Source organism: Canis lupus, chromosome 13, assembly GCF_003254725.2.
Source record: "Canis lupus dingo isolate Sandy chromosome 13, ASM325472v2, whole genome shotgun sequence".
NCBI lineage: Eukaryota > Metazoa > Chordata > Mammalia > Carnivora > Canidae > Canis > Canis lupus.
This window is the reverse complement of record NC_064255.1, coordinates 45,868,772-45,877,894: the sequence shown is the minus strand read 5'-3', so window position 1 is coordinate 45,877,894 and position 9,123 is coordinate 45,868,772. Positions and strand designations below refer to the sequence as shown.

General features: G+C 49.9%; 1 protein-coding gene across 3 annotated transcripts in view; it reads left to right on the top strand.

Moving 5' to 3' along the window:
* Positions 1-616: 616 nt before the first annotated feature.
* The window catches only part of USP46 (ubiquitin specific peptidase 46), a 93,104-nt gene continuing 84,597 nt past the window's right edge, over positions 617-9,123 (top strand). The window contains exon 1 of one of the 3 annotated variants that reach the window (XM_025435499.3): positions 617-807. The gene's annotated coding sequence lies outside the window, so the exon portion shown is untranslated. The remainder of the gene's footprint in view (positions 808-9,123) is intronic. The other 2 variants (XM_025435498.3, XM_025435500.3) reach the window with 2 other exon arrangements.

The following is a 9,123-nucleotide window of genomic DNA, read 5'->3' as shown; positions in this document are numbered from 1 at the left end:
CCTCGGCCCGCCCCCGGAGGCGAGGGGAGGGCGCACGGACCCGGCGGCGGGGGAGGGGGCTGTGCACGGACGGGGAAGGGGGCGGTGCACAGACCCGGCGGGGGAGGGGGCGGTGCACGGACGCGGCGGTGGGCGGGGGCTGTGCACGGACGAGGGGGCGGTGCATGGACCTGGCGGCGGGGGAGGGGGCGGTGCACGGACGAGGGGGCGGTGCATGGTCCTGGCGGCGGGGGAGGGGGCGGTACACGGACGAGGGGGCGGTGCATGGACCTGGCGGCCGGGGAGGGGGCGCGCGGACCCGGCGGGGGTGGGGGGCGGCGCACGGACCCGGCGGGGGTCGGGGGGGCGCACGGACCCGGCGGGGGTGGGGGGGGGCGCACGGACCCGGCGGGGGTCGGGGGGGCGCACGGACCCGGCGCGGATCCCCGCACGGATCGGCGCCCGCGCCCCTCGGCCGGCCCGGCGCCCCGGCTCTGCGGCGGCGGGAGCGGGAGCTGGGCCTGCGCGGAGCCGCCTCCCTGGCCGGCGGGCCGGGCCCCGGGGACAGTCGCGGCTCGTGGCGGCGGCGCGCGGGGCGCGCTCGGAGGGGTCGGGCAGCGGGTCGGGCCGAGCCGTAACGGAACCGAAGCGCCGCGGCCCAGGGCCGGTCCCGGAGCGCGCCCCCCGCCCTGGGCCGCGCCCAGCCCCGACGAGCACCTGGCCCGGCCTCGGAGTCCTGCTCCCTGAGACCCTGTAGGACCGCCCCGAGAGTCCACCCGCCGGTAACGCTCAGTCCTGCGAGTATCTCGTATCAGCCCCACGTTTCAGGTGGGGAAACCGAGACACGCTGGGTAGCTTGCCGAGGTGGCCGAGGAGCTAGCAGGTGGTGGGTTCGGGATTTCAGTCCGAAAGGTCTGCGGGTCCAGGCCCCGGGATCCTGTGGGACGCCGCCCCCCCGCGGGGAGACCAGCAGCGCGCACCGGCCATCCCCCAGGGGCGGGGGCTCCCCAGGAAAGCACGAGACCCCTTTTAGGACCCAAAAGTATAATGGGATTTAGGGACGCAGGAGCAGTGGCCCTGGTGAAGTGTGGTTGATGCTGAGAACAATGCAAAGCGATTCAAGCAGATTTTAGGAGAGGAAATGATAGGCCCTGGCGTAGGGTGTGGCTGGAGAGGCCGTAAGATGAGTTCTGCCCGAGAGGAAATGGAGTAGATTTTATTAAATCCTGGCAGCCAGCCACTACTTTGTAGATACTCCTAGAAGGATGTAAAATGGGTTAAAGTGGTAGAGGGAACACCACTTTGCTGTCCCTGGGTTTTTGTTTTAAAGATTTTATTTATTTATTCATAACGCACAGAGAGGCCGATACATACAGGCAGAGGGAGAAGCAGGCTCCATGCATGGAGCCCCCCCCCCCCCCCCCTTGTGGGACTCGATCCTGGGTCTCCAGGATCATGCCCTGGGCAAAAGCAGGAGCTAAACCGCAGAGCCACCGGAGTGTCCCTCCCTTTACCTTTCTTATCTTAGAATCTTCTATATATGCCTTTGGTTTTCCATCTGGTCTTGTTATAGTCCCTTTGGATACCTGACACGTAGACAGGTATTACCTTTCCTTCAGTTGTGTCACTGAGTGTGGACAAGTTGCAGTGGGAAGAATTTTAGAACAGAGAAGTAAATCTCAGCCAAGAGACACTAATGTAGGAGTTCAGTGGCAACCCTAGTGGGGTTGGGAGTAGTCATGCAGGATGTTTGCCTCCCAGGCCAGATGATAACAACACAAAGAGGTTATGAAATAATTACAATAGGGTTTCCCTTGAACTCAGGAGAAATCCACCTCAATCTGAAGACTTTGCACCTCTGGCCAAATGACAACTGTCATTCATTCAAAATGGTAAAGCCATTTGGTGTAGAGGAAAAATGTCTTCTCAACTATTAAAAAGAATTAATTATAATTAATACAGACATGAAGACATGAAGTTAAGAAGTTAACTTATTGCCTAACTGCTTTGGAGTTAAATTCAGAGTAATCTGTATTTGGTATTAAAAATGCTTATGATTCAGTTGAAAGAAAATGGAATCCATTGACCTGATTATTTGAGAGAAATCTGTCCACTCTGAATTTAGCTTGTCCTAGAGGACCTGGGAGCCAGGTGGAAAAGCACAGGAGAACTGATGGGCAGGTACTGTCTTTTGTTTTGTTTTGTTTTTAAATATTTTTTATTTATTCATGGGAGACAGAGAGAGAGAGAGAGAGAGAGGCGGAGACCCAGGCAGAGGGAGAAGCAGGCTCCATGCAGGGAGCCCGAAGAGGGACTCGATCCTGGGTCTCCAGGACCACACCCTGGGCCAAAGGTAGCGCTAAAACACTGAGCCACCCAGAGATCCCCCAGATACTGTCTTTGTATTACCCCAAACTCCCACCTCCGTAAACAGGTACCTCTCCCCTGGACCACCATTAAATATATCCTGGCCCCTGGGCTCCAGATTTCATTCCCACCAGCCTCCCTCAGCCTTACGGGCTATCTGTTATTTGGGTTATTTTGCCCTGTCTTGTCTCTCGCTTCTTCTCTTCGGCTCTTAGTTCTCTATGTGTATACGCTCTATCTCTTTCAACCCGAATAAACTCTTCCTCCATCAAATGTGTCCCAGTCCCTAGGTACTACACTCTCCTCCCCTTCCCAACAGACCTTCAGAAAGACCATGCCACCAGGCACCTGGGGGGCTCAGCGGTTGAGCGGCTGCCTTCGGCTCAGGGCGTGATCCCGGGGTCCTGGGATCAAGTCCGGCGTTGGGTTCCCCTGCTTCTCCCTCTGCCTGTGTCTCTGCCTCTCTCTGTGTCTCTCATGAATAAATAAAATAAAATATTAGAAAGGAAGGAAGAAAGAAAGAAAAACGAAAGAAAAGGAAGGGAAAGAAAAGAAGAAAGACCATGCCAACATAGGTCTCCATTGCCTCAGCCTTATTCAGCCCTCGGGTCAGTACAGTCTGACTTTCCTTTTCCCCATTTCCCTGAAACTGCTCTCCGAGGCCACCAGTGACCTCTCGGTGACCAGATCCGATGCTCCTGATCTTCCCCCCACCTCTCCGTGGCATCAGACATACCTGAGCACTCTTTCCTTGATTCCTCCTTCCCTCTGGTTTCTGAGCCTCCACTCATCTCTGCCTTTTCCACCGACATCTGTGGCCCTTCCTTCCTCCTCTTTTGTTCCTACCCTTCAAGTGTTGGTTCTGACGACATTCTCTCTCAGTTCATTTCTCTTTTTACTCTGTACGCTCCTGCTGACCAACTTCCTAGGAATGGCAATAATAAAAGTCACTTATTGAGTATCAGACACTACACATGCCATCCCTCATCCCTAAGACAATCCTGCAAGGCAGATAACAAGAATATTATTAGTAACACTGACTGAGCACTGATGAACCAGCCAGAGAATTTAGCCTTTTACATAAAAATACCATTATCATCACTCAAGAGATCATAAACTGAGGCCAAAAAAGCCTGAGTGATTTTCCCAGACTTATGGCAGAGCCAGGATGCCAGTGCTGGACTCCCAGCCTCCCTGGATCCCCCCACCCCACAACCCCTCCCATGCAGAGGTGATCCCTTCGCCTAAACCACTCTCCCTGGCTTTAAGGAGCAGATACCCCCAAGTCCTGCACCGATCCTCATCCGGAGGAGCCAGAGACGCCACAAAATCAACACAGTTGTCTCAAGCACAGTTCCTTCTGTTCTTCCAACCCCCCACTTCCCTTCTGTGTCCTCTTAATGACTAGCAATTCCTTGGGCCAGCTGTCCAGAGCTCAGCCCAAGTGATGGCCTCTCTCTGCCTCCTCCTCCTCCTCCTCCTCCTCCTCCTCCTCCTCCTCCCATTCTCAGCATCCTGCTTCCTCCCTCCTTCTATTCGGTCAGTTCTTTCCACAGACCATCCCATGAGTCTTCCCTCTCCTACCCACCCCGTTACTTTGGTTCTAGCTCACACCATGTACTTTCTGGCCCACCACAGCAGCCTCCACTCCACCTCCCTGCCTCCAGTCTTCCCTCCCTCAGTACAGCCTCCACACCATTGGAAATCCTTAAATGGTCCTCACTGCCACCAGGACCAAGACCCATTCCTTGTCTATCTTTCTACCCCGCCCCCCCCCACAGACCTATTAGGATCCAGCCATACTCAGCTATTTGTAAGCCCCTGAATGCTCTGTCCAGCATTGCTCCATACAACTCTCTGCAATAATGGAAATGTTCTATAACTGTGCTCTCCAAGATGGCAGCCACACGCGGCTAGTCAGTACCTGACGTGTGAGCCGTACAACGAAGGAACTGATTTTTTTTAACTTTTTTTTTCAATTTTTATTTATTTATGATAGTCACAGAGAGAGAGACAGAGACAGAGACACAGGCAGAGGGAGAAGCAGGCTCCATGCACCTGGAGCCCGACGTGGGATTCGATCCCGGGTCTCCAGGATCGCGCCCTGGGCCAAAGGCAGGCGCTAACCCGCTGCGCCACCCAGGGATCCCAGGAACTGATTTTTAAATTTTATTTACCTTTAATTTAAACTTAGTCATCAGTGACTGGTAGGTACCATATTGCATAGCACAGCAATTTAGCACATCCCAAAGTGTGATGCAGCAGCACAGACACCACCTGAAAGCTTGTTAGAAGTTCAAAAAAATCTCAGGCCCCATCCCTGATCTGCTGATTCATAATCTGCATTTCAACCAATGTAACGTGTATGCATTGAGGTTTTGAGAAGCACTGCTCAAAGAGCTCCTGCTTCCTTGCCTTCGCACGTGCTGTTTTCCTTGTCTGCACTGCCCGTCCCCTCTCCTCCTTTGCTCCTTGACTCCTATTTATCCCTCAAGATTCAGCATCTGTAAGCACAGCATATTCCTAGGATGATTATCTGGAGGACAGAGGGTGGGTAGGGAGGAGTGAGAGAGAGGAAATGTCTATGATAAAACCACATGTATCTTGGGGTGCGTGGGTGGCTCATCCTATTAAGTGTCTGCCTTCGGCTCAGGTCATGATCCCAGGGTCCTGGGATAGAGCCCAGAGTCAGGCTTCCTGCTTCGTGGGGAGCCTGCTTTTTCCTCTCTCTCAGCCCCACCCTGCCCTCACCCCCAATTGTGCAATTGTGCGACTCTCTCTCTCTCTCTCTCAAATAAAATCTATAGTATCTATAAGTATCTATATATCTAGATATCTGTATCTATATCCATATATATGCATATTACAGTTTGTGTGTCTACATGAAAAGATGGTTCTGTTAGCAGTGGTTCTCTCAAGGTGGTGGGACTGCAAGTATTTAAAATATTTAAATATTTTTTAAATATCTCTGAGTTATCATTCAAAGTCTTTACAATGAGTCTATGTTATTTGTAATCGGAAAATAAAATAATAATCATTTTCATTACAGAAAATAAAAGGAAGCCTATTTTACCCTTCTGTAAATAGCTGTATGGGCATATCAGGATAAAGTACCATTGACCCTTGAACAGCGTGGGGGTTAGACACACTGACCCTGGCATAGTCAAAAATCCACATATAACTTTTGATTCCCCCAAAACTTAACTACGAATAGCCTACTGTTGACTAGAAGCCTTACCAATAAGACACAACACACTTTTTGTGTGTTTATATGGTTAATATACTGTATTCTTAAAGCTAGAGAAAAATCATAAGGAAGAGAAAATACATTCATAGTATTATACTACATTTGTCAAAAAAAAAAAAAATCCACATACAAGCAAGCAAACCTGTGTTGGTCAAGGGACAACGGTATAGTGCTTTTCAAGAAGGAGAGCTGACACTTGGCACAGTTAGAGACACTCACCCCATTAAGGGCTGGGACCAGCCTGGGCATTGGCCACCCCTGACTGAAAAGGGACAAAGAAAACATCATGATCTCCCTTGTGATGCCTGTGGTGTTCTCTCTCATGTCTACCCTGTGCTCTGATAGACGTGATCCTAACACAGGGATGACAATCTGCTCTCCATCCCCTGCTGGGTTCCTCTCTATGGCTGCAGACTGAAAGGGGGGTTAGGTGTACTAAGAGGGTCACCTAGACTCATGAGAGGTAACTGCAGAGGCATTTGGGTGGCATCGTCGTTGGCCCTAAGCATCAAGGATTTGCTCTGTTAAGAACTAATATCTATTATATATTGCTATTACATTCCATCTTTTCCAGGTTTCGGTGATTTCTTTTTCTTTGCCAAAGAAAGCGTGACAGTTACCTGTAGAGGCTGTTTTAAATTCATGGCAAAATGTGTTTTGTTGAGCTGTGGAATGCAATTTCTGCAAAGTCTAGTGGGCTCAGCTGTGGGAACTAGTGGGCTCCTGATAGGGTAGGGCCGCAAAAAGCCACCAGCACAAACAGAGGAGGCGACATAGCCTGGGATCAGAGCATTCCTCATAGCAATTCATCTGCAAGATCGGGGAATGGTGTGAAATTTGATTAAGCAGCAAGGTGAAGAAGGCATTGTTGTTGAGAGAGAGCTACCTCTGGGGTATGATGTAAGTGTTCATGAAGTTCTAAAGACAGATCAGAAGAACTTTATATTCTTTCTTTTAGGGCAAAGGTGGCTCATCTAAGTGGATGGCAGTGTTTCAAATTAGCCTTTTTAACATGTACAATCATATCTGGAAGTCTGTACCCATCTATCAATCTACCTGCTGCAGCACGCATCTGGCCATGGGGTGGTGGTGGTGCCAGAGATATGCTATGACTTGATACCAGGTGGAGCCAGGCTTCGTGAGGCCTGAATCTCAGATGATTTGAGTGGTCCTTCTTAAGAAAAAGAATGCAAAAACGTCTTACATTTATGCACTAAACAAAAATACACAACCCCATGAACATACTGTAGTGCCCCATCCGGGGCCTGGAACCTAAACTTGGCTCCAGTAGCTGCATTATAAATCTGCCCATGCTGCTTGGATGCTTGGGGAAAGGTGAGCTTTGGCTAGCCTTCAGTAACATCCCCGGCACAGCATGGCTAAGGAGGAAATTCCATGTTTGTACCTTCCTCTTCTTTTTTAAAGATTTTATTTATTTATATATTTTTGAGAGAGAGAGAGGAGAGAGAGTGTGTGTGCCTGAGCAGGGTAGCAGAGGTGCAGAGGGAGAAGCATACTCTCCGCTGACTGGGGAGCCCAATGTGGGGCTCAATCCCAGGACCCTGGGATCATGACCTGAGCCGAAGGAGACGCTTGACCGACTGAGCCACCCAGGGGCCCCCCACAAAGCCTTCTTGCTGACTCATCAGAATAACGGCCAGCTTTCACTGCACATCTCATGTGCCAGACGCCCGTCTACGTTTTTGACATATACTGCCCCCTTGGATCCTCATGCTAATGCTGGAAATATGTAATGTTTTGATCTCGTTTGGTACAGGTAGAAACTGAGACCAGGACAAGTGATAACTTGCCCCAGAAGATGCTAAAACCCAGGGTTAGGCTTCAGAAACTGGTTTCTAGCTTTTGAACTCCTGCTGCAGTGTTCTTTCTGCCTGACTCTTGGACTGGTGGAAGGAAGCAGGGCCTGGTCACCACACTGAGATCCACCATGTGACCCTGGCTCCAGGAAGAGCTTGGAAGAACGAGCAGGACTGTATGTGACCAGAGAGGTCACTGGAGGATGGACCCAGTCACCAGAACTGAGCAGAAGGTCTCAGCCAAGTTTGGAGGGCAGGTGTGGAGAAGCTTGGTTTTGAGCCTCAGGAATCTTCCCTATATAAAATGAGATTGAGTTTAGAGACTGAGGAATAATAGGTCAACCTGTAGAAAGGTTCCCTGAGAGCCACCTCAGACATCAAAATGGTCAATTGCACACACACAAAAATAAATAAAAAGGTCAATTGCCTGTACTCTCTGGACAGCCACCAAACCCTCCAGATAAAAAGTCTGCTTTCTCCACCCTGTTTGGGATGGAACATATCTCACATGGTCTTCTTTTTTCCCATCTTGCACACAAACACATTGATCTTAGACCATCTCGGAAGCCACATTTTTTTATTTTCCAATATAGGAAAGTCCTAATAATACACCCAAAGCCCTCTGAGTCTTGCCCTCTCTCCCTTCTGGTTTTGCATTTGCTTATTTGTAATTTATTGTTTATTTATTTATTGTTATACTCCCATCTTAGTCCAAAGAGGACTTGCATGTAATCTATGAGAATACATTGCAACGAGATGTAAAGAAAACAGCGAGGAGATTGGAGCATGGGGCCTTGTACACAAAATAGCACCCATGAGACTGGACACTTGCTGGAAGAAGGCCAAAGATCTTTCTCTGAGCTGCCTGGCAGTTGATGCAAAAATTAGAAAATAGAAACAAATCAGACAATCAAGAGAAACTCAAAATATTCCTAAAAGAAGTTCCTTGGTGGATCTTCATAAAGAGGGCACTTCAATCACCCTCCTCAGGATCATGAACCTGAAAAGAACGTTTATAATCTCTCAAACTTTCACATGTCCAAGATTTTGTTTTTTCTTTTTGTTTCTTTGTTTTTTTTTTAATTTTTTTTTAAATTTATTTATGATAGTCACACACACACACACAGAGAGAGAGAGAGGCAGAGACACAGGCAGAGGGAGAAGCAGGCTCCATGCGCTGGGAGCCCAACGTGGGATTCGATCCCGGGTCTCCAGGATCACGCCCTGGGCCAAAGGCAGGCGCTAAACCGCTGCGCCACCCAGGGATCCCCACGTGTCCAAGATTTTGGATGTCCAGGTGGAAGGTCTCCTAGTCAATGCTTTTTTTTTTTTTTTTTTCCAAATCCTAGTTATCACATGGCAAGAAGGTTATGACATCTGACAATATGGGGTTCTGGTCTTGAAGCAGAAGGGCCAGCCTTCCCTGTGATATTGAAATCGGCGGCTGAAGACAGATGGCATGCTCCCCCACAAGAAAGAGGTGATAGGGATCCCTGGGTGGCGCAGCGGTTTGGCGCCTGCCTTTGGCCCAGGGCGTGATCCTGGAGACCCGGGATTGAATCCCACATCGGGCCCCCGGTGCATGGAGCCTGCTTCTCCCTCTGCCTGTGTCTCTGCCTCCCTCTCTCTCTGTAACTATCATTAAAAAAAAAAAAAAAAAAAGAAAGAGGTGATAATTGGGGTGAATTCCCTGGCCAAAGAGTCTTCGTGAAG